The sequence below is a fragment of the Ambystoma mexicanum genome, chromosome 2q (assembly GCF_040938575.1).
Source record: "Ambystoma mexicanum isolate Mex_15411 chromosome 2q, UKY_AmexF1_1, whole genome shotgun sequence".
NCBI lineage: Eukaryota > Metazoa > Chordata > Amphibia > Caudata > Ambystomatidae > Ambystoma > Ambystoma mexicanum.
This window is the reverse complement of record NC_090924.1, coordinates 110,294,131-110,320,411: the sequence shown is the minus strand read 5'-3', so window position 1 is coordinate 110,320,411 and position 26,281 is coordinate 110,294,131. Positions and strand designations below refer to the sequence as shown.

General features: G+C 47.9%; 2 protein-coding genes across 3 annotated transcripts in view; one reads left to right on the top strand and one right to left on the bottom strand.

Annotated features, from left to right (window-relative positions):
• Positions 1-9,305, bottom strand: part of TMEM204 (transmembrane protein 204) — a 153,558-nt gene extending 144,253 nt beyond the window's left edge. The window contains exon 1 of the mRNA XM_069646970.1: positions 9,024-9,305. The gene's annotated coding sequence lies outside the window, so the exon portion shown is untranslated. The remainder of the gene's footprint in view (positions 1-9,023) is intronic.
• IFT140 (intraflagellar transport 140) overlaps positions 1-26,281 on the top strand; it is a 2,226,364-nt gene that overhangs the window by 1,686,247 nt on the left and 513,836 nt on the right. The gene's annotated exons all lie outside the window — the stretch shown is intronic.

Here is a 26,281-nt window from a genome sequence, read left to right as displayed (position 1 = left end):
TTCAAATTCCTTCCTCTCGTGTGTCAGCCCATCCATGAGTTGACCACCCACCTAGTTCCTGGCAGAAAGGAATCCCCTGATGGTCACCTTTCTGCCCACGAGTATCGGGGGAAGTTAACTCCTGATTGTCACCCGCCCGTCCACCCAGTTCCTGGCAGATGTTATCTCCTGATGGTCACCCGTCGACCATCCAGTTCCTGGCAGATGGTATCTCCTGATGGTCACCCGTCTGCCCACCCAGTAACTGGCTGAAGGTATCTCCTGTTTGTCACCCGCCCACCCAGTATCGGGCAGAAGGTATTTCCTGATTGTCACCCGTCACACCCTGCACTCTAGTTTTCCCAACGTAATCGTTCCATGTCCATCCTGTAGTGCCTATCACTTGCACGCCTTCACCCTCTTGGATCCCCAACACTCGACCTCCCTACCTTCTGAAATGAAGAGAATTCCAATAGTGACTTGCTTCAAGATCACCCCTAAGAACCACAACCCCTCTAACAGGAAGCCTCAGAGTGCTATCACCCTTTCTCAAATGATCCCTAACCAACACCAGCGGATTGCATAGCTGTATAGATCTGGAAGCGCTGCAAATACTGTAGATGTATTTCATGTGTGACTTTTCTCCAATTGCCTGTTTCCAGCAGCATACGGTTTAATACATCAGCCACGACACTGCCAATGCTTAGTATTTACTAATGTATCATGGCTTTGTATGTTTGTAAAGCATCCCAAAATGGAACTGCTCCAGACATCGATATGCCCTTTACCCGCTGCTTCTTGGCAACGCACTTTCCATTTTCAATATACAATAATCAATATATATTTCGTAGAGCTCTCTGATTCTTGCCTTTGCTTTTGAAGCTTCTAGCTCTCCCAACTTTTTAGAGTGTTTGCCTGCCATTTTACCTTAAAAATCAGCGTAGACCTTAGACTCATACATTTCGTCCCCTTTCCTCCATCCTTGTGGGCCTCCCCCAACATTTGGACTGTACCAGAACCTTTGGCAGCGAAAAAATGAGCTTCCCCTGTAAATTTAGTTTAGGGCGCAAGGGCGTGGCCTCGGGCATGGGGACACCCCGCTGAGGCCCCGGCCTCCAGCGCCTCACCTCTGGGTCAGACCTAGAAGCCAGCTCAGAGACCTGAGCTTTTTTTTAGCTTTCTGCTTGCTCCCTGTTTGTTTTTTCAATTCTTATTTCACTTCCCTTCGGTGTCTCACCTCCCTGGCGTATGTCGGCTACAGGAGGATTCGCAAGGTGTGCCTCTTGCGACTGCTAGTTTCCGGCCTCGGACCCCCATGCTCTCTGTCTTCCGTGTCTGTGTTGGTACACCAGTTGGTTAAAGTAGATTCTTCTAAATCTCCTGTGAGGACAAAGGAAGATCAAGGAGAACCTTCAGAAATGGCAAAAGATATGGCATCTACGGTACTTGAGACCCTGCTGTCCAAACCTTTGATAGAGGCACAACAGATTAAAGAAAAGATGGGGCCTTGGGAGGTTCCACAAAAGGTGGGTTCTGCGAAAACTCACCATACTCATACAGCCCGTCCTCTTTCCTCCATCCTTGTGGGCGTCTCCCAGCATGGGGATGGTACCGGAACCTTTGGCAGCAAAAAAGTGAGCTTCCCTTTTAAATTTAGTATTGCACGCAGCCACGGGCATGGGAACGCCACACCGAGGCCCCGTCTTCCGGTGCCTTACCTCAGTTTCTTTTTCTGCATGGACGTTGTCAGACCTGGCACTCTGCGGGGATTAATGTACGGCCTGCAGTGCCCTCGTCACATGGCATTGAAGAATAGGTTGTCATGGTGGAGGGAAATCTTCCACACTTCTCCCTCTCCACCTTAAGGACTTTGTCTCTGGGACCTTTCATTGAGACAAGGTAGGACCTCTGTTCAGCACGTCTCCACAGCACGGAGACTCCTTCCCCAGGGTTCCCACGGATCAGAGTTCCTTGTATTCAGGTTCTGGCAGGTCCAAGGCCTCTAAGGCTACCGGCTCCCAAACTGAGGGGCCCGCTGGTTTTTTGGGTGGTCTAGGGACAGACGTGAGGTCTTCCAGGCTACCAGCTTCCAAGTTGAGTGGTCCAGGGGCCCTACCAGGTTGTACTCGGATGGATGATCAGGCTCGTCCCCTTCTACCCCAGGGGGTAAGGGATCGTCAAGTGGCACCTCCAAGAGTCGTTTCTCGGCTAGATCCAGCACAGCTACCGGCACAGTTGCCGAGGGCTTCCAACCTACTGGAGCTCGCTCTGAGGCTGTCATCCAGGGTGTTTCAACTACTGGCCTTGAGAAGGATGATTTGGATGCATGCCACCAAGTTTTCATCTGACGTGCAGGAGCGGATCCTAGATCTGCCCTTCGAGGGCGTGGACCTTTTTCATTCGTCCGCCAATGACAAATTGACGAAGAAGAAAATCTCCACTCAAATCACCATGTCCTTCGCCATTCTGACAAAGCCGGGTCAGAAATCCCTCCCTCCATTCCAGGATAGGACCAAGTTCAAACCTTGAACCTTCTCAGGCTTCAAGGGTTTCACAGACTGCGGTACACGGAGGCCTGACAGGTCGCCCAGCGACAACAGAAGGAAGCAGCAGAGGACATTGCACAGTTTTTTCCGCTTCCCCTCCTCTGCCCCTGCCTCTGACGCCAAGAAGTAGCGACATCAGGGTAGGGGAACACAACTCACCTATGGGGGGGCCATTTGGCTCTGTTCCAGGACACCTGGGAGTGTTTTTTCAGCAACCCGTGGATCCTATCTGTAGTCTCCACAGGCTTCGGGCTTCCGCCTTCCTCTTCCTCAACCATCCTCTCCTCCTCTTCGTCAGATCAGGTCCCCTGCACTTTTAAGGGAGGTCATTTCGCTCTTGGAGATGCAAGCGATAGAACCAGTTCCTCTTGTAGACAGGGGCTTCGGATACTATTCCAGGGTTTTTGTGGTACCCAAGAACAATCAGGCTGGTTTAAGGGTAGTCATGGACCTGTCATTTCTAAATCTGTCTTTACCACTGCAACACTTCAAGATGTTTTCTTCCGCGCACATAGCCGAGTCTCTGTGTGCAGGGGACTGAATGTCTTCCATGGACCTAAATGATGCTTACTTGCATGCACCCCCCCCCATATATCAACCACATCAGAAGTTTCTGCGATTCACGATTATGTCGTACCACTTCCAGTATGAAATGCTGCCCTTTCGGCCTGAACTCGGCACCTTGTGTCTTAACAAAAATGATGAATGCAGTGGCGGGCCTTCTCTGCTTGAAGGGCGTCATCTATATACCCTTTCTGGGTGGCTGGTTGGTGAGGGCGGGGTCACCCGAAGGGGTGGTGCGCTCCTGCCAGAGATTGGCGGATACCCTACACCAGCTGGGGTTTTCCCTCAACCGGAGGAAGTCGCAGTTATGCCTGTCTTAGGAACTGGTCTTCATAGGGGTGCATTGGAACACTACCGTTCAGCGTGTGTTCCCCACGCCTTAGAGGCTTATGTCCCTCCGCAAGGCGGTTCCAGCACATTCTGGGCCTGATGGTCTCCTGCGTGTTGACTGTGCAGCACACCCATCTAGATGAGCGGCCTCTAGCTCCACCTGGCAGACAACTGGTATCAGGAGACAGGGTCTCAGTCGGACAGGATCCCAATACCACCGCTCCTTTTACCCGACTGTTGCTGGGGGTTGATAGACAGCAATGTTTTAGTGGGAGCCCCCTTTACCCAACCACAGCCTACCCTGGTGGTGATGACGGACTCCTCTCTTTCGGGCTCAGGGGCTAATCTGGAGGGCTATACAATTCATGGAGCATGGTCCAGGATGGAAGCCCTTCTACATATCAATCTGCTCGAGCTCAGGGCAGTGGGCCTGGCCCTCAAGGTGTTTTTGCCTCTAATCATGGACAAGTCGGTTCTTGTCAGGATGGACAATTCTACTACAATGTTTTACCTGAACAAGCAGGGTGGCACCCATTCCCCACTCCTCTGCATGATGCGGTTTCGATCGGGAATGCCCCCTCACAGAGAGGATTTGGATTTCTGCAGTCCACATGCCGGGGGACAGCAATGCCGAAGCGGATCAGCTGAGTCGCTTGGGGTTCAACACCTACGAGTGGGAGTTGCACAATGACTCCTTGTTGCCCCTGTTCCAGCGTTGTGGGTTCGCGGACCTGGACTTGTTCTCCTCTCTGAATGCCAAGTGCACCCAGCTTGCCTTATGGACAGGTCAGGGTCGGGGGCTACTGGGAGACGCCTTCCAGATCTGCTGGCATGGCTGCAGGTGTTACGCGTTCTCGCTCACCCCTATACTCCAGCAGATCCTCCGCAAGTTCCAGGCTTCTGTGGGCTGCAGCCTCATCCTGGTTGCCGCCCACTGGCTTTTGAGTCCCTGGTTTACGGAACTGCTGCAGTTGTGCTACCAGGTCCCAATCATTGTCCGAACCCCAGCAGGGGCTTCCTGACGCAGCCGGGCAGAGCAGTGGAGCATCTGGACCCAGCCAAACTGGCCCTGCCGGCCTGGCTCTTGATCAGCTGAGGCTTCAGCATGCTCAATTTTCAGATGACAACTGGGACATCCTTCAGCAGGCTAGGAGGCCCTCGACTTGGTCCTAGTATAAAAGCAAATGGACTAGGTTCTGCCATTGGTCTAGCGACAAGGGTCTGGACCCTGTCACCTGTCCTCTGGATGACGTTCTGACTTTTTTAGCGCACCTGGCTCGTTGCAGAGTTCAGGTGGATACTTGCTGCGCATATTTGGCGGCCATCTGGGCTTACAAGAATTCCCCTAAGCATGTGTTTTCAGCAGCCAACTTGGTGGCTAAGGCACACCTTAAGGGGTAGTCTAGGCTTTTTCTTCTGGTGCATAGGCCGCACCCAGTCTGGGACCTCAATGTGGTTCTTGCCCCTTTGCAACGCAAGCCTTTTGAGCCAATGGCCTCTATGGACATCCGCTTGGTGACACTGAAGACGGTTTAATTGATGGCTCTTAACTCTGCACGCAGGGTTAGTGGGCTGCAGGCATTGTCTTTGTGCAAGCCCTTCACCAGGTTTCACAAAGACAAGGTCATTTTGCACACTCAACCTAACTTCTTGCCCATGGTGGTCTCTTTGTTCCAGCTGAATCAAGAGATCTGCTTGCCGGTGTTCTTCCCGGTTCTCAGGCGTCCAAGGCTTCCATTGCCTGTTGCATGGTCCAGGCCATTTCAGAGGCCTACATGCCCATGGGCAAACCTGTTCCTGAGGGGTTTTATACCGATGCAGTCAGCCACGGCCGTCGCGTTTCAGACACATGCTTCTTGGGATGTGATCAGCGAGGCGGCCACTTGGGCCACTCTGTCTGCTGTCTGTAAACACTATTCAATGGAAACCAGCTCCAGGCACGATGCAGAGTTTGGTCAGGCGGTTCTGAAGAACCTTTTTGCTTCATCCTAGATATGAGGCAGATTGTCACAGCTCCATCCTATGTTCTTGTTCGGTGGAATCACCTACAAGGATGGAGCAAAGGGGACGGGAACGTATGAATAATTAAAGTTACTCACTGTAGTGACTAGAGTACTCCTAGTCCATAGTCCCCTTTCATCCATACGTCCCTCCCACCTTCCTTCCCCCCGCTAGTATGCCAGTGGCTTATAGGTAATATGAATGCCCAAGTGTCTACGCATCCTATCTGTTCAAAGTGAGTCCTCTGTGGGGCGTTTCCACGCCCGAGGCCACAAGCAATTCTAAATTTAAAGGGGAAGCTAATTTTTCCACTTCCTAATGTTCCCTTACCGTCCCCATGTTGGGCGACACCCACAAGGATGGAGGAAAGGGGACTATCAGTACTCTAGTCACTACAGTGAGTAACTTTAAATATTTCCATATTGCTACACAGCAGCAACTGATGATAGGCCTCTAAAAAGAAAGCGTGACACAGAGGGCTAGCCTGGTTTTAGATACTATGATTTTTTGACAAAGCAGCGAAGCTGAGGCACATCAAGATAAAGAAATGTTACATGCATCACACCAAGTGGCAAAGCAGGGAAGCTGGGACCAGAATCGGGCTCTTGGGCCCCTGGAGTGGAGAGTCCCCGCTAAATGTCTGAGGGGGTAGGACTCCCTGAATGACGAGTGTGCTCCCTGAGTCGGCAGCTTAATCCAGCCGACTAGAAGTGTTTATTCCGTGTCCCTGTGGCAAGGAATGCCTTTCCATCAGCCTTTCTGGAACAGTTATTTGCCAATCAAAGACCACAGCCCCACCTTTTTTTTATAGTAAACGCTTTGTCCACGTCCATGTGCTACGTTCTACACCTGTCTCTGTTACGGCCCTGAAGATGACGTCGATTACCATTTATACAGCGCACACCACAAACGGGGTTGTTTCTTGGCGCTTTGTATGAGGCTGACCCTCAGCATGGCCTTGCTTCTTCTCGCTCTTGTGCCCTTTGCCTTTTCTTGGGATATTGTGCTTCTGCGGTTACAGACGACAGATGTGGGGATTTACAAGGGGAAGTGTATGCCTCCTAGGAAGTGGGTGGAGAAATGCCCGATTACTTAACGGTACTCCTCATTACTCATAGTCTTAAAGTTCCTCGTCAAAGTGAGGCGATGACTCATTCTGCTTTCTATTACTTAACATAACAGGTGGAATTCCCGCGGGTGAGGACTGTGACGAGGGCGGCTGAAGAGGAGGCAAAGGATTAGCTTTCGTGTGCAGAGACAGGCTATCCTTGTCCCGTGAGAAAATCTCCACTTTACACAGGAGCAAAAGGAATGCGAGCGGGTCACCTATAACTTGACCTGCCTTCCCTCTCCCCTCCCCCAACCTCCTTTTTACCGGAGGCCTTGACCCTAGCCTGGAGGGAAAAGGGCGCTCCCTGGGTGAATAGCAACTGCTCGGGGAGATGGGAGGAGCCCAGCACAGACGGCGGAATCCATTCAGAGAAGGGTCTCATAAAAAAATAGCGGAGGGTGCGGGCACAAAGGTGAGAGCCCACGAGTTCGGAATGGAAAAGGGGATCGAGCAGGCACTAGAAGCAGTTGAAATTGGGAAAAGGGGCAGTGAGTGAGAATTTTTCTTGTGGACAATCCAAAATGAATCGCCTCTAGGCACTTTGAGGACCGCAGGGGGCATGCGAAAGGTCCTGGATTGGGAGGGCGCTGGGCATGTAGTCCATTGCCCAGCATTTAGACTCATTGCTGCCCATGTGGGATATAGATATAAAGGAATTTAATGCCACATATGTTTTTTTTATTTCTCTGGCCACTTTGTAAAAATACAGCACAGAGAGTTATTTGGGCGGCACCAACTCATGGGAACATTGCAGTGCCCTAACCCTGGCAGTTGAGGTAGGGAATGCTAAGGGAGACGGGAAGAGGAAGCGGGGAAAACGGCGGAGTCTGCGAGCTTCTGGCGGGAGAGCCAGAAAGAAGGAACATGCCAAGAAGCCTAGACTCGGGGAAATAACGGGCAGGGGGTAAGCCGACCCAGGGAAAAGGTCAAATGGCTCAGCGAGTTAAGTGCTCGAATCAAACTAGCGTTAACACTGCATAATGGTGTGCAATTTCTGTTATTCAGGGAACTGCTAAGCAAGTAAAGTGGGTAGTGTGTGAAAGAAAGAGGAAGAGGGCATGGCCGAGGAGAAGTGTCAACCAAGGTAAAGAAATGCTAGGAATTCACCCACCTTCTCATGCCCCCCCTCCTCCCCCCCGCCTAACGTGACTGGCCTCTCCCCCATGGCCCCCCAAACAAGCCCCCTCACCTTCACCACACGTACCTTCTTCAGCTGCGCCACGCCCACCACAGGTCATTGCCACCATGCAGAAAACCTAGCACTTCGACTGTTAAATAGCGTGTCCTCGTCTTCAGGGAGTCCATGGCTAGTCACCCCTAACTTCAATCAGCCCTCCATCCTTCGCACCTCCTGGCTTCCCCCCAGGGGCCTATGTGCAGTGCCCCGATTGCAATCCTTTGGCCTGCTCCACCGCCTCCCCTGGCGTGGAGCGCCAGAAACTCCAGGCAGGGCTGAAAGGGCCATCAAGGTCCACATCAGTCAGCAAAGAGGCCCTTCCCAATGACTCGGGATGCCCCTCCACAAGCACTGGAGGAGCCATGGGCACGAGGGCACACACCGGGACACTTCTGACTGTTAGCACCACTCTGCCGTCCCCAGCCCGCCACCTCAATGGTCTACCAACGCCCACCCACTAGCCAGCTTTCACTTCTCATCTCTGATCTGGTAACTTTTATGCTGCACATCTTGCCAGAGCAAGGACCAGGGGAAAGAAGAGGGAGAAGGTGCGGCTGAGGTAGGAGAGAGAGTGTGATAGAAGAGAAGGGACTGCTGAGGGGCGGGGTACTACTCAGGCAGGAGAGACAGTGGGATGGGGAGATGAGCGAACATGGAAAAGGGCCTTCCTAGCGGATAGGGTGGCAAGGAGAAAGATGGGAACGATGGCTGCTTAAGAGCGCTAAAAGCGGGCCCAGGTGACATATTTAGAGAATGGCGTGCAGAGGAGATGGAGACTGTCGGGAAACCGGAAGGAGGGACTGCTAAGGTGTGTGAGACCCGCATGTTCAAATCTGTGGCCCCTTTGCACTGCAGACAATAAAAACAAAGGCAATTTAAAACTGCAGTATTTATTTGCGGTTTTTATAATCCGCCGAGAGGAGTACGCTATCAAGTGAGAAGGGTGCAGGAGGGGAGCAGATATCGCTACTGAAAAATATCAAAGTGACTGAAGAAAGGGCACACTCACAGAGAGTGTGGAGAGAGTAGGTGGCGCAGGGACAGCTGAAGAGAGAGAGAGAGAGAGAGAGAGAAATAGGGCGCCCAGCGGAGCCTCGTAACATTTTAGAGGCAATCTGCTACGAGCTCAAGAATGGAAGCAGAGATCATAATAGCTCATTACACTATACTTGCAGGTAGTAAGGTGGTTCGTATAGTTTTCTAACCAGTCACACAACCCCCGCCAATCGCTGCTGTGAAGCCTTCACTTCTCTGCAAACTTCCCCGACGTTACTGTTTGGCACAGTTGGTCTACAATCGCAGTAATTATACATACCATGTCGTCGCGACGGCTGCGTAGGGTCATTTAAAAAAAAATCCAAATTTGAAAACCAGTTAGTAATCCTGTTCGGAGAGAGTATTCCTGCAAAATCCAGTGCCCTGTGCACTGCCGGCGCCACCCTGCGTGGCCTCCCTGTTTGGGGGGGCGGGGTGAGTGCTGGGGGCTTCGCAGATAGCCCCCTCTTCCTCCGGACCGGGATCTCCGTCAGGCTGGGAAGCTGACGCTCGGGGTCGTTTGTGTCTAGAAGGAAAATGCCGTGGAATGTGGAGGCGGAGTCTGACAGGAGGCCCCTTCTCGCACCATCTGATTTAGTTTAAGTTCCCCGTGCTTGGAACTCTTCCCCACCCGTCCGGAGATATAACACACATCTGTGCTCATGTATACATGCGCACGTGTACGGTACGCAGGGTTCTGTCAGAGAGCTCCCAAACCAGACGTGATCTTCCTATGGCCCGTGTTCAGCAGTCCAGACCATAGTATGGCTGACGCTAAACGTGCTCTTTTTATGTTTATGGCCCTTTGAAAAAGAATATTTTATGCGCACTCTGCGCCCATTTGACATTGCTACATTTCCTAGCCTTCTTAGTTTTGGCAGCTTGTTGGTGCTTTAGCACCACCCATCAACTAAAATGATTGCATTACATGACAGATAGGTGGGCGATGGGGGAGGGTGACGCAGCCTACGGAATTGTTTGGTTATTTATGCACACGTTGACAGGCCATGGCCAAGCTAATCTCTTATGTTTAGCACACCCTAATAGCCCCCCCCAACACTCGAAACACACCTTCCTTTGGGCTAGCTCTATCAAGCAGTAACATCTAACTGTATGTTGTACAGGCCCTCCCGTGTTATATTTTTACTTTTTTTAAAATTGTGTTCTTGGTTAAGAACAAACCTTACACAATTAACACTGATTAAAAGCACAATTACATATGCATTAATCAATGAGGTTAAACGAGAATCACCCCCAACTGCTCAGCTAACATCAATCCGTTATAGGCCACTCAAGTTAATTCTGTGAAAAAGTGTGTTAAGGAGATCAGCAGTGCCATGGAGTGACCACTGAGTAGCCTACCCTACAAACTTTCCCAGGGTCCCACCTAACATTGATAATAAATTTACCAGAACACAAGAGCCTCAGATTCATCAGAATATCTCAAAACAAGACTAGGTGTTTCAGAGTTTGTTTGGCGTGAACAATATCGACATAAGGGGTGCAAACTATTCGAGCGATCCCACAAACCTGGGCTCTCTTTAGTATGCAAAAGATTGAGTCTGAATCTCAGGACAGTGTTGGTGAACTTCGGAGGAGGAGAGCCCCAGTTTTTTGTGGGTAGCTGCCAAACTAGAGAGGCTCTTGTAGCCCCTTCTCACAAGTCAACCTCCAGTCATGCCACTGAAGCTTCTTTTTATACTTAAAAGGATTAGCCATAACGTCGACCAGGTTTAACCCGCGAGCTCAACAGCAAATCTTAACATTTTGTTATTTAAGGATTTGTTGACGAAACGTTTGTGCATGAAATATCCTCAAACAATGAACGCAGGGAGGTTCAAAAGCAGTCGTAGCCATAGACTTGGTTACCTCCCACCGAATATTTAGTATACCTTGAGACCAGCAGGTACAATGCATCTGTATCTGTAAAAAAACCACTCTGGTTCATCAGCTACGATCTCATGTTTTTTCTGTGTTTCTTTAATGACAATTTATGAAACAATTGTTCAGTTTTTTTGTTATGTTATTGCAAATTGATATGGTAACTAATGGGCCATAGACTTGGTTACCTCCCACCGAATATTTAGTATACCTTGAGACCAGCAGGTACAATGCATCTGTATCTGTAAAAAAACCACTCTGGTTCATCAGCTACGATCTCATGTTTTTTCTGTGTTTCTTTAATGACAATTTATGAAACAATTGTTCAGTTTTTTTGTTATGTTATTGCAAATTGATATGGTAACTAATTGAATTATGTCTTCAATTTTATTTTTTGCTTTGTTTCTATTTGATTATGTTTGCAAAATAAGCGGGCATGTGTTGTTCATATAAAACTATTAAATGTTACGGTTGATTGAATTCACCTCATCCTTCGTTTGTGACATTTTAGTTGAATTAAGCAGCCTAAAAGTTAATTTCATTATTCTGTGTGTACTTATTTCTCGTTTAATCATGAGTTCACAAACTTGTTGATACTTAGTATGTCAAATGGAGTTTACTTCTGCAGTAAATAAGGAATGCAGGAATCGTTTGATATAAATGAATGTGGTAGGACGCCCCTCCTCTTGTTTCCAATCAAAAGCAGTCGTTGCCATTTGAGACGCATATTCAGGGGAATAATCCCTAACTCGTAACTAATGGCTGGCATAGGCGTTCCATAAGGCGGAAGAACTTTTTTCCATAAAAAGCCCTCCACAATAGCCAGGTCAAAGGCAAACAGTGCGTGGTAGATCTTAAGACCATAGATTAGAGCAGGCACCACCGTCATCTCATAAAATGAAAGTAGTGGCACCTAGCAAGTACCGCTTAGCCGCGAGATTCTTATTGTCTGTTGTAGAGACTTGGATTATGCCCTGGACTCTTGCTCTGGAGAATTCTGCTGGGAGCTGAACTCACAATACCAGAAGGCTTGTGTACTCTAAAACACGCCCCTTTGTGAAGATGTGCTACATATGGTGGACGTGCGCGCACCTAGCAAGTACCTCAAGTACCGCTTAGCCGCGAGATTCTGCTTGTCTGTTGTAGCGGCTTGGATTGTGCCCTGGAATCTTGCTCTGCACTTTGGTTCTGGTGAATTCTGCTGTGAGCTGAACTCGCAATACCAGAAGGTGAACATGGAATATGGACAATAGCACATATATTGCATTATAAATATTAACACTTACGTGCTTCATTTCTGTTTTCTTTAGGCTTGTGTACTCCAAAACACGCCCCTTTGTGAAGACGTGCTACATATTGTGGAGGCGCGCGCACTAGCGGGCGCGCACCTCCCAAGTACTTCAAGTACTGCTTAGCCACTTTGCTGCGGTGCTGCGTGCGCTGGTGCTTGGCGTTCTACCTGTTCCTATCTCTTCAATACCAGTGTTCTCATTACTGACCTTCTGTTGGGTGAGCAATTTGATTTATTTCAGTCTGTCTCCGTGCTGTGAACTTCTTCTGTTCCGGGTCCGTAATTTGAGCAGGGTTTGGCACCTGGGTTCACATTTCATTTTTTCAGTACACTTTAAAATCGAACATGCCTGACGTTTCAGGCTTGTTGCTAAACTCTCCAAAAAGCTTGAGTAGCAAAGTAAAATCTACCATTAGAACTGCAAGAAAAACCATCACGTTGACCCCGGTTCTCCCTGTCTAACAGGGCATTCGCACGTTCTGTGCAAAAAGAAAAGAGTGCATGGCGGAGGAAGGGCCTCCAGATGCACCTTCAGAGCAACAATGGTGTCAGGCAGAACTGTCTCTGACATATCTGATGTTACCATTTTAACAATTTCCACCACGCCTAATAAAGAGAAAAGTAACAGTCATGTTAACCATATGTCGCCAGTAAATGAAGGCATTGAACCCTCATCTCTGTCTGGGGATATTTCGATTCATGCAAGCGTTGGCTGGTGTAATGGCTCTGCCAGTCTGAATCTATCAAATTATAATGTCCCAGGTTCGATGGACTCCTCTATCCAGTCCAATCAATCCATTGCGGATTCCTTCCTGCAACCGACTCCTCGACGCAGATTACCCACTGACAATGCAGATACTCCCTCAGAAAACTTGGCCTTAATTGAAATTAAATTGGCAGCGGTTAACACCACTGTGGCCAGTTTATTCAAATTATTTGAAACATTGGACTCAAAGATTTCATTTCAAAACAAACAAACCCAACAAATATTAAATTGGATATCAACTATTCCTCTTGGTTTGTCCTTCAAAAAAATTATGTCAATTTGAATTTAACTGAGGGACTGTCTGAACTGCCGATTGGGACTGGTACACAGCCTGTTACTAATTCCATTGTTTCGGCTTTGCCTACTTTCAAGAACATTGTTTTCCTCATCGAACCACCGCAATCTGATGTGGTAATTCTCAATGATTTTTGGGTCAGTATAGATGAGGGTCCCAAAAAACAACGGCTTACATCACGTGTTGAGTCTTGTGTATCCTCTTCTATTATTCCGAGTATCAAAATGCGTGCCAAACGAACATGTACAAATTCTAAAGTGGCCTCATGTAAATTGACAACCATAGTACCATCTAATCGTGTTACACTGCAACACAATGTAACAGTAGTACCCAAACCCTCAGTGCAGCTAGTCAGAGAGCCAGATATTGTACCGATTGTTCAGAAAAGTTCTGCTATAACTCCCATGCCAGCAAAGGTGATCATAATTCTGGAAGATCGAGCACATAGTGTCCAATCTAATAATTATGCTCCCTTGTCGGATTTAGTGGATTTAATTGACTCCACCACTGATTATTTGCTCTCTCCTATGAGACATACTAAACATATGGATTCCCAAGTAAGTTCAGGAAGTAACCAACTGATTAAATCAAATAAATCCAACGAATCGGCAGAAGAGAGAGATTTGCGAGAACGTTCTATGTCAATTAAAGCTGCAGTGGACGCGTATTTAGTACAACGTGTCACGCAAGCTTTGACAAATAATCCCTCCCAATTGACAGTAAAAGAGACCGTTTTGCCATCGTTGAGCAGTACCCATCTCATGCAGGATGAGGCGTAAACGGTCTCCCCTCCCATTTACAAATCAATGACTATGTGAGACCGCTCAAAGCGTCTTGTTCTGTGGGGATCAGGGTCCACTCTTAGTTTCTAACAAAGGTATGAATAACAAACCTCCTGTTAAATTAAACCACTCAGAACGTCCAAACAAAAATGCATTCAATAACTGTCATTCTCTTATTATAAAGTGTCGTGATGCTCCCTTTGACAAATATGACCTTTGCCGTTCAAGTATCTTGAACTTATTTGGGGATGTAGTCAGTCTGAAGGATATTACATCAGGGGATATCGACCAGGTGGTGTTTGTGTGCAATCAAAATCTCTCCATCGTGCGGCTCTGGATCAAATCGGGCTTAGTCCTCAACATGATCTGGAAAGCAAAGATGGAGTTATTTAAAATGGGCTTTTTGGTCGCTCAAGACCCAGAACGTCTAATTCAAGAAAATAAGACTCCAAGTGGGATTAAGGATACTCTTCAACGTGATCCTCCGTGTAGTTACATCTGTTCTTGTCCATCCTGTGGTCTCTTTGTGCCTCAGAATTGAGAGAATTATCCTCCTAACCAGGCATAACCATTAACAGAAGTAACATCAAAAAAGATCTCACTAGCCAGCTGGAATACCAGAGGGCACACACACCTGCAATGGGGCTCAAATCATTCCATAAACCAATTTGACATAGTTGTTCTACAAGAGACGTGGACGCTCATGGTTCCTGTTTGGGATGACCATGAGCTCATGTTGGTACAGGCTATGGATGCACAAAAGGGGAGACCAACCTCAGGTTTAATGGTGGCGGTCAAAACCAGTAGAGGCCTAAGGATCACAATTGGGCCTCGCCGAACAATTTTATACAAATGGTAAAGGTTTCAATATCCACTGAATCTGTGGCAGTGATCAATATTTATCGTAATCCCATGGGTATGTCAGATAACTTTTATAAAGATCTTTGTGCTTCTGTAGAATTAGCCTCACAAGCTCTGAACATTCTGGGCATTATTCTGGCAGGGGATCTCAACTCGGGTTGTCTGGGGGGAGCAAATCCACTCGCATACGAGATAAAGAGAGGTGGTGTAACTTTGTTTATGATTGTAATTTTCACATGACAAACAGCGCCCTTTTGGGGGATATCCCTGCCCATCATACATGGCAAAGAGGCTCGTCTAAATCTATTATAGACTACATTTACCTGTCTAGTTCCAAAAAAAAACAGATTTGAAATTATCCCACAAACTCCTAGTGATCATCATCTTCTCTCTCTACATTGGCAATGGGATCAGGAGCCGCCGGGCCATAAACAACAGTGGCACACTCAAATATTGACAATTAACAATGCTAAGACTCGCTTTAGATGGTCTAAAAATTCACTTTTGGCGTTAAATAAGCTTATTTTGGACAACCAGATGGAGAACCATCAAGATTCATATGTAGAGGTGTTATCACTCTTCAGAAACATCTTCATAGATAAACCCAATCTTCGATCAGTTCATACTCATAGGTTTGATTTGCTCACTCAACAAACAAAAATGGCCTATAAAAAAGAACTGAGAGCCAATTTGAAACTTCCCCTAAGCCAACGTAATCAGGATCGCAAAGCAATCAAGTGCAAATATCGGAACTGGTCACGTGCTAGGAAAGCTCTACTGTTCCAACTCGATAGTGAGGCCTTTATGACTGCAATTAAGAACAAAAATTCGGGGCAAGTGTGGAACCTGCTCGGGACCATTTCATACCAACCGCAAGCAAGTATGCATCTGAATGGGGTTTCTAAAGCCCAATGGTTGGCTCACTTTGCCCATTTATATGCTGATGCAAGCTTTATTGATTATAAATATGAAAGTCAATCCTTGACAGGCTGGCATGTAGAGTGTTCTGAAGACATCATTGAGGAACTCATTCGTAAGTCTTCAGCCTCGCGTGCGGCCGGAACCGATGGTCTGTCAAATTTTATGTTCAAGGAAAATTCCCAAAAATGGGCTTGCATTCTTTTTTTTTTTTTTTTAATAACATATTTTATTGGTTATTTCAAAACATACATACAACATACCAACATTTTACCCCCCACCCTCCATCCCCTGGTCGCCGAGTTGGTCCATCAATCTGCTCGTGTCTTGCCACTCTGTGCATCACTTTCCAGTACCGTGTTACTTGCCAAGTTCCGCGTTGCGCTCCCGCGCCTTCTCCCACCCCCCTCCCCTTTTTCTTCTTCCTTCCCCAATGCTGGCAGTCTTCAGGTCATACGTGCTTCCCATTTTCCCGAAATGTTCGTGGCCTTTGCTGGGCACCCCCGTGCTGTGTATATTCTGTGTTCTTTCGCCACGCAGATGTCCATTTCGTTTGACCATTGAGCCACTGTTGGGCACTCTGTGGCTCCCCATTTCTGCGCTATGTCACGCTTTATCAGGCCCATTGTTATGGAGAGAAAAATACCCTCCCATTTGTTTGCGGTGTTCTCCTCTGGGGCCCCCAGTAACATTATCGCAGGCTGTAATGCTATCGTGCGACCCAGATCCTTCCTAATATTTGAGAGCATTGTGTCCAGAAGGTCCTGATTTTGGGGCATTACCAGAGGAGATGGATGAATGTGCCTTCCTCCCCTCGGCATCTCAAGCATTTGGGATCCGTTGCCCTTCCCCAACCGAAAAGGGCCACTCGGGGGTAGTATACCCTATGGAGTATCTTGAGCTGAATCAGTCTTATTCTGGAGTCTATTGCAATTTCGCGTGGGTGCATGAGAACCTGGATCCAGTCCTCAGGTTCAATGGCCTCAACATCCCATTCCCATCTGGCTTTGAGGCTGACCAGTTCCGGGCTAGCGAATGCATTAATGGCCTTGTATAGGATAGTTGTTACCTTGGTGGGGATGGGTTGTGTGAGTAGGTTGCGTTCCAGGGGTGTGCAATCTGGTGCATCGGTAAGTGCTTGCCTATAACCATTGAGGGCGTGCTTTAGTTGTGTATAATGGTAGTGTTCTGCTGCTGGGTTTCCAAACTTCTGCTGGAGTGTTTCAAAGGAGAGGATGGAGCCATCGATAACGATATCTCCTATCGTGATTATCCCCGCCCTCACCCACCGGGTCCAAGCGTTCAGTTTTCGTACCGCCGACAAAATGTGGTTGTTCCACAGCGGTTGTGCCGTGGTGATCTTGTTCCCCCAGCCTATGTGCATGTGAGCCTGCCTCCAGATGATCGCAATGTGAGTCGACATTGTTTGTGCTGGGGGCCTGGATAGACTCTAGTATAATGTTTCGAGTGGTGGGGTGTCCTGAACAATGGGTAGTTCCGCTCTAATATGTGGAAGTTCGCGATCCCCGTGGAGGAGGTCATTGACTACATTTAATTGGCTGGCCCAGTAGTAGGACCTAAGGTGTGGGACTTCTACACCCCCTCCCAGATAGATCGTTGCAACATGGTCAGGGCAATTCGGGGCTGCCCTCCCTTCCATATCAGCTTCCTAAGGAGATGCTCCACTCGGACAAATTCCGAGTTTGGTATAGCTGAGTGGGGCCTTTTGCAGTATGTAAAGGAAATGTGGAAGTGCCATCATCTTAAAGAGGGCTGCTCTGCCCATAAGCGTAAGGGGTAGGAGCATCCAGTGTTGCACATCCCGGCAAAGCTGTCAATTAGTGGGTTCAGGTTGTGAAGCACATAGTCCGATGAGCCCCCGAGACCCATATGCCCAGCTAGCGGAAGCCCTCCCTCTCTACTCGGTACGGGGTGCCCCGAGGAATTGCTAGGTCGTCACCTCTTACTGGGAAGAGGATTGACTTTCCCCAGTTCACTCTGAGGCCACTGAAGTCCCCATAGGTCTTTAACATTTGGGTTATGATTGGACATGCATGGACTGAATTGCTTAGATAAAGTAATAGGTCATCAGCGTAAAGGGAGCGCTTGTCCTCTCGCCCTTCTGGCCAGTGGAATCCGGACCATGTGGTGACCTGTCGGGAGCCATCGGGCCAGTGGTTCTATCGCTAGTGCGAAAAGGAGGGGGGACAGAGGACAGCCCTGTCGGGTGCCACTGCCCAGCGGGAAGGTCCCGGGGGTCCATCCGTTCACTCTAACTGCAGCTAATGGGGCTTCGTATAAAAGTTGGACCCAGCTAAGAAAGGCTTTGCTGATGCCCGTGCGCCTCATTATTGCCCAGAGACTTGCCCATATCACCGAATTGAATGCTTTCTCGAAATCGATTGCGAGTAGCGCAAGCAGTGAATTGAGAGTTGGGGCTCTTTCCAATAGCAGATGTAAGCGGCGTAAGTTCATTCTAGTCGATCTTTGCGGCATGAAGCCGCATTGATCTTGATGAACCAGTGAGGATATGACCGGTTGAAGCCTATTGGCCAGCACTTTAGCCAGGATTTTGGCTTCGCTATTGATAAGCGATATCGGTCTATACGATGTGCACTGGTCGGGGGGTTTGCCTTGGTTGGGAATGACCACAATGTTGGCCGTTCGTAGGTCTAGTGGAAGGGTGCCCTGTTCCCTGGCTGCGAGGAACAGGTCGCGGTGGGGGGCGGCCATCTTGTTGCTGCCCAGCTTCTTCCAGGTCTCGGCCGGGAAACCATTTGCGCCTGGTGTTTTCCCAGACTGTAACTGGGTCATACCTTCTGCTATTTCTGCTTCGTCCAGTTCCCTATCCAGGTGTGTTCTCTGCACTTCTGACAAGTGCGGGAGCACAATCTCATCTAGGAGGAATGAGTCTATAGGGGCCGTTGGGGCGGCATAGAGCGCGACATAGAAGTTGGCGAATGCCTCCGTTATCTCTGGGTCTGTTTGGGCAAGCTTATTTTGGCTGTCAGTAACCTGTCTGACGTGTGTGTGCCCTTCCTCACGTCATTCCAGCCACGCCAATAGTTTGCCCGCCTTGTCGCCCTGCTCATAAATTCTGGTCTTTGACTCCCTATGTGCCTGTCTTGCGTTGTCTAATGCTGTGTTATGGAGGGCAGCTCTCGCTTTCAAGAGAGAGCGATGTATCTGATTTCCCATTTCTCAACTGCATCCTCAGCCTCTGTCACTTTCCTATGGTGTTCTCTCCTCTTATTGCACGTCCAGGCCGTCATTTCCCCTTTAAGTACTGCCTTATGTGCCTCCCATAGTGTCACTGGGTCTTCTACTGAGCCCGTGTTAAATTCAAAGTATTCATTAGATTTTTCCGTAATGTGGTCCACGAACTCGGGGAGGCCCAGGTAGTAATTATTTAGCCGCCATGTTTTAGGTAGTAGGGGACGTTCCGTACGGAGCGTCGCCTCCAAGGGAGAGTGATCTGATATGCCACGGGGAAGGAATTTGGCCGTTCTTACCCTATATGCTTCGGGGGTTGGGAGGAAGAAGTAATCTAGTCTGGATAAGGATGCGTTGGCCCCAGAGTGAAAGGAGAATCCTCGGTCTGTAGGGTGGAGTTCTCTCCACACATCACTCAAACCAAGCGCTGACGCAAAGGTCGCCAGCCTCGTGGCCGGTTTGGGTTCCGATTGCGGATGTTGGACCGGTCTAATGTGTTGCACATAACATCGTTAAAACCCCTCCCAAGATCCATACGTCCGATTGTTGTTGCGCCATCAGGGCCGTCGCCTCCCTCAGGAGACCCTCTCCCAACCCCGGTGGGGAATATAGCGCTAAAATGGCCACCGTCTCCCCCAGAGTCTACCCCGGAGCATCACGAAATGGCCACAGGGGTCCTGCGCCCCAGCAGATAGTTCAAAAGGGAGTCGCTTATGTAAAAGGATCAGGACGCCTCGGGAACCCATTGTGTACCTCGCGTGGTAAGCTAGTCGATAGTTAGTTCTGCGAAAGAATTGGCACATGGAGCCTGCTAAGTAGGTCTCGGTTAGAAGGGATATGTCAGGAGAGCGTCTTTTAAGGAATTGCATGATCAGCCGTCATTTATACTTGTGCCCATGCCATTCACATTCCAGGTAAGGATTTTAAGGGACCTGTGACGTTCGTTGGGTATCATTGGGTCTTGTGTATTCCCATTAGTGGAATCTACATGTTGCTGTGCAGCCATTGCTGTTTAGGAATCTGGGATGGTGTGCCTGATGGGTGCGTGGTAGATTTGGCTGTGGAGACACAGCGTTCGCGCTTAGTGTGGGCGTAGGCGGCGAGCACGGTATGTTTGGCGGCGACTTGATAGACATTGACATGGTGTGACCTCCCGGAAAAATAACTGACATGAAACACTCCCCCCCCCCCCCTCCCTCCCCATACTCCTCCCCAACATGAAGTATCTGTCGCCCAAACTCTACTGGCGTTTAAAACTATATCGCTAGACTAACTAATATGAACTGTTCCTCCCTTTCCCACTGACTTACAACTCCTCTGTGGGTTCGGTGTCTTGAGTCGGGGATGTGGCGTCCGCCGATGGCATGGTGTGTTAATGGCAACCGCATATGGCTCATATGATCCCTTATGCAGGGGTGAAGGCAACTCACTGCTACTGTCGCCTCAGGAGGAGTGTTGCATTACGAAATGGCCACAGGGGTCCTGTGCCCCAGCAGATAGTTCAAAAGGGAGTCGCTTATGTAAAAGGATCAGGACGCCCCGGGAACCCATTTTGTACCCCGCATGGTAAGCTAGTCGATAGTTAGTTCTGCGGAAGAATTGGCACGTGGAGCCTGCTAAGTGGGTCTCGGTTAGAAGGGATATGTCAGGAGAGCGTCTTTTAAGGAATTGCATGATCAGCCGTCGTTTTATACTTGTGCCCATGCCATTCACATTCCAGGTAAGGATTTTAAGGGACCTGTGACGTTCGTTGGGTATCATTGGGGCTTGTGTATTCCCATTAGTGGAATCTACATGTTGCTGTGCAGCCATTGCTGTTTAGGAATCTGGGATGGTGTGCCTGATGGGTGCATGGTAGATTTGGCCGTGGAGACACAGCGTTCGCGCTTAGTGTGGGCGTGGGCGGCGAGCATGGTATGTTTGGCAGCGACTTGATAGACATTGACATGGTGTGACCTCCCGGAAAAATAACTGACATCAAACACTCCCCCCCCTCCTCCCTCCCCATACTCCTCCCCAACATGAAGTATCTGTCGCCCAAACTCTACTGGCGTTTAAAACTATATCGCCAGACTAACTAATATGAACTGTTCCTCCCCTTCCCACTGACTTACTACTCTTCTGTGGGTTCGGTGTCTCGAGTCGTGGATGTGGCGTCCGCCGATGGAATGGTGTGTTAATGGCAACCGCATATGGCTCATATGATCCCTTATGCAGGGGTGAAGGCAACTCACTGCTACTGTCGCCTCAGGAGGAGTGTTGCATTACAGGTGGTTGCCAGGAGAAGGGTTGGTTCTTGAGTCATTAATGGTTAGGTTTGCTCCCGCATCAGGCCGGTATTTCCAGTTTTAGGCCGTGCTAGCGATTGGGTTCTCCGTCTGACTCAATTGGGATCTCCGGTATAGGTTGCTGGGCTGGTCTTTCCCTCTGCTCTCGGGGTCTTGATCTGCCTCTGCGGTGTTGGTCCTGTCTGGTCCAGTCACCACCGATGTGGGTTTCCGCCCATTTCTAAGCTTCCTGTGGGTCGGTGAAGTGTACAGTTTTGCCTTCATGTTGGATTTTTAACTGGGCTGGGAACAGCAGCCTGTATCTCACGTTCATAGAATGAAGCTTCCTTTTTAGGTGCTCAAAGGATTGTCTGGCTTTCTGGACTTCGCGAGTATAATCTGGAAAGAAAGCAATTCTGGCTCCATTAAATGCCATTGACCCTTTCGTTCGGGCCATTTGTAGGATGGCATCTATGTCTCGATAATTAAGAAGTCTCGCAATGATTGTTCTCGGGGGTGCACCCGGGGACGGGCAACCCGCGGGAATGCAGTGTGCACGTTCCACTGAGAAAAAGTTCGAGAAGGTCTTTGGCGCAAAGAGGTCCACCAGCCATTCCTCCAGAAATAGTTCCACACTGGGTCCCTCTGTGCGTTCCGGCAGCCCCAGGATGCAAATATTATTGCGGTGGGACCTGCCTTCTGCCTCGTCAACCCGGGCTTCCAGGGTTTTCAGTCTGTTTAATGCTTGTGTAAGCTGTTGGTGCACAATATCTCCCGCCCCCCCACCCCGAGGTCATCCTCCATGCCAGAAATTCATTGTTCCACCTCCCCGGTCTGAGACGAGAGTTTCTGGAGGTCATGGCAGAGGAAGGAGACCTCTGTGGAGATAGTGTCCATTTTCTGTTCCACCGAGGAGCGCGAGCTGGCGATGGCGGCCATTACGTCTTTTAGCGACAGGTCCTCTTCTGGCAGGCCCCCCCCCCGGGTCCTCAACGCTTATTGCTGTAGATATGCTCATAGCATATTGGTCCATTGTACTTTGCGTCGAGGTTTTTTTGCTCTTTTCTTTGCCCATGATGTTGCTTTGCGCGAGTCGTCTGGTGCAGGTTGGAGGAGCACTCCTTCTTGTGGCATTGTTCGGACGTCTACCAGTGCTTGCAGCGCCTTTGTGGTCGTTGTGTGTTGTGTTTTATTGCAGTTTTGTCGCAGAAGCGTTCCCCTCCAGGTGCCTCGGGGCTGCGTATATATCTTAAGTTCAGCCTGAGAGTTCCCACTCGGCTCACTTGTTGCCGTCTCTCACCGGTCGTCGGGAGGGGAAATATGGCACCGAGGGCGTCACTGCCCGCGTCAGCCTCACCCACTAGAGGAGTCCCGAGCTGTTCCCTTATCTGCAGGCAACGTCGTGCTACTCCCGGTGGAGATCTGGCGGTCGAGGGTTGCTATCCGTCCCCGCTGCGGTTCGGCGTGTCTTGATGGCAGCCATCTCGATCGAGCCCGGGCAGAGTTTTTCCGCCAGTTTTCCAACGCAGACAATTTGCGTTCCCCTTCACGGATTCGGCTCCTTCCACCGCAAGGCGTTGCCCTGAGGTTCCACCGGCCGGGGATGTCGTTTTTAAGCGTTTTCGCTTCCCATATCACAGGTTATTGCAGGATGTTTCAGTGGCCGCGGGAGCGCCGAAGAATCGCGTCTCCATTGCACGCTCGCTGGCCACGCCCCTGGCTTGCATTCTTAATGTCTTCCAGCAGATTATACTCTCTAGAAAGTTACCTGACTCATGGCGTGCGTCCTTGATTGTGCCAATTTTTAAAAAAGGCGATCGGGGAGCTCCCACTAGCGATTGCCCGATCGCGCTGCTCGATGCGCCTGGTAAAATCTTCTCAAGGTTAGTCCTGAGAGATTTTAGCTTGTGAACACAAATATGTGATCAACGCGATCCAAACCAGACAGGCTTTGTTGCGGGTCTTGGGACAGCATTGAACCTTCTCACCCTGAATGCTCTCAAGGATCATGCACAAACATCCAAACAACCCTTGTTCTTTGCCTTTGTCGATCTGCATTCTTCCTACGATTCAGTTTCGAGAGGTAGACTGATGTCGAAATTGCTGAATGCTGGGTGTTCAGCCACCTTGTGTGACATTATCTACGCCTTGCACTCAAATACCACAATAAAGATCCGGCTATCATTGGCAGGGTTATTGTCTGCTGCCATAGCAACATATAGAGGGCTGAAGCAAGGATGTATACTTGCTTCCGCCCTCTTTGATTTTTTTTATCCATGATGTGATGTTTGCCTTTTCCCAAATATGTTCGGATTCTCTCAAGCTGAAGGGTTTGGTTGTCCAGGCCTTGTGGTATGCGGACAATTTAGTGCTCTTTTCAAAAACCCCGGTTAGTTTACAGACTCTCTTAGCCACCTTCAAGTACATATTTGGATGAGAATGAATTGATCATCAATTTAAAGAAAACACAAGTTGTGATTTATGCCTCAAGGTTAAATCGTAGATTGAAAATGGACTGGCAAATAAAAAATGTGAGCATTGAAATTGTGCCCTCTTATTTATATTTGGGTGTCTTATTTGATGGGCATCCGCATGTTTATTAGCATCTACAATTGGTTAATAATAAGCTTCACTCAGCCATTTCACAGACGCGGCTCATCCTATCCAGTGCTCAAGTCGAGGGTACACGCAAGGGGATGGAGTCCACCCACTTTATTTAGAGAGTGGACTCAGCCCCTCCCCCCCAGCTAAAATGAGAAACATTGAATATCCTCTTCAAATTTATGAATTAAAACCGACCTCAGGGATCAAACTGCAGTAGTCAGGTTTGTAGGCCAGACACTTCACCACTGCACTATAGAACATGAGGAAAAATAGTAAATAACTAAAGGTGCTATGTCCCATTTCGGTACTGCAAAACCCAGGGAAAACATTTATATTTGTTCTTGGAGTTTAAAACATGCACACCTTTTAACGTTTTCAACAACACTATTAGAAGAACATATCCTGTCTTGATTTTGTGTGTGTGTTGATTTTATGAAAGGCAAATGCCATTTGTCCTGGGCAATTTGGGTGGTTATGCAAAGCCAATTTAATGAAATGTGCATATTTCACCTTGATATGCTAATTTCTGGCGATGTCACATCCTATTGCGTTTGTTGATGAGTCCCCCACTTTAATTTTTAGGACTTGGTCCCTGATCCTATCCAAATAAGGTAAATTCTCCATTGGTCCAGTAGTAACATACCGGCGACAGAAAGTGATACCAACCATTTTATATGGATTAGAGACCAAAAACATTATTCCTCTGGCGTTTCTGAACAAATTAGAGGCAAAATATTGGAGGTGTGTTCTTCGCCTTCCGATATGTATACTTGGACCGTGGCTGCGTCATGAGCTGGGTCTGACCTCATTGCGGCCAGTCTATGAGTGGCGCCTGTGTGCGCTTTTCCGAAAATGTTTAGTACACATCAGTAATGATACTATCTTAGGACACCTAGCCGACTATATACTTTCGTCTTCCCATGCCTTTGTATATGAGTGGACAGCATGCATATTTAAAATAATGGCAAGGGCTGATGTATCACTTGACACTTTGGTGAAAAATCCAGATCATGCAAAAAATAAAATCTACAGAGCAAATTGGATAGACACTAGATCTAAATGTCTCACAAACAAGGATTTTAAGTCCTTTGGATTTGAGAAAAAAGGGCTTAATGTTTTGGAAGCATTTTTGTGCAGGGCCCCTTCTCCACATTTGAGATCAGTGATAGTACGCTTTCGGTTTAATCTGTATTTTACACGTGAGATTCTGGTTAGAAGAAAACTTATTGATGCAAATGAGATTTATTGTAGATTCTCCTGTGACACTGATGCTAAAGAGACATTGAAACATCTCATTGTTGATTGCCTGGCTCTTATAGAGTTGAGACTAAGATCGTTTAGTCGTCACGTAATTTACGTTGGTCTAATGTCTCCTGAAAACCGATGGCCAGTAATAGTAGAGACTAAAGTCATGAGTATAAGAATAGCCACTTTCAACTTTCTGAATGCATTGGAATTGGGTTTGGTCAATGATACGGATGCCGAGTAGAGATCCTAAAGTTAAAATGTGTTTATTTTGTCGCATCACACCTAAACTTAACATAACAACAGGGGGGATTCTTCATCCTTAATGAAGTATCTTACTTAAGCCAAGACCTACAGTTTTGCACACTGACTGTGTTACTACACTAGATGGCCTGCTCTGTGTTCATACCAAATTAATGTATTTGTGGTGCGTCCTTACTGTTGCGTATTCTTTTAATTGTTTTTATATCTTAATACATTTTATTGTTATATAAGTTTGAATGTATCATTGACCTTGTTTTGTATTTGTTCATCTTTAACGATCTAATGTATAATTGTTTTGAAAAAGTTGCGTTTACTCAGCTGAATTCAAATAACATTTTTTTAAAAAAAGTGGCACGAGTGAGAATTTGCCAAAATTTATTATGAAATTGTTTTATTTGAGTCCGCAGATGGGAAGCATTACATTTCAGTTGAATCATGAGGAATCCTTTGTTAGGTTGTGCTGAAATGAAGAATCCCAAATATTTTAAATCATTTACCAACTCCAATCTATTTTCTGTTCTTCGAATTACAGCTTAACATGAATCTGTCTCTCTGCGCCCTTATGCCTGCGGGTTTTCGACGCATTACAAACATATAAAATAAATAAGAAAATAAAAAAATAATCTATGGCCTGATAGCCACCAATTATGTCTCTTTCACTTTTACCCAACAGAGAAGTGCAAGACCTTTGTCTTCTTAGCGTTAATGACCAGATCGTTTGTCAATGTATATTGTTCTAAGGCGGAAAGAAGGCGTTGCATACCTATTTGGGTGCAATCCATAAGAATAACAATGTCAGCGTAAGAGATACAAGCCAACTTAGTATTAAAAATCTTTGGTGAGATAAAAACCGTTCTACAAAGCGCACTTTCCATATCTGAAAGATAGAAGTTGAAAAGAAACTGGGCCAGAATATGTCCCATACACAATCCTCCATGGGTTGTAATTGGTGAGGAAACTTGGCGGGAGAGAATTAATCTAATTCTTAGATTTGTATCCATGTGTAGGTGAATTAAAATGCTTAATATGTGACTCGGGACACCCCACAAATCCAATTTGGTTGATAAGAGGATCCTGTTAACCTTATCGAAGGCCAATGAGAAGTTGATGCTGGCCATGTATATACTGGGGATCTTTCCAGCCCCTGTGCA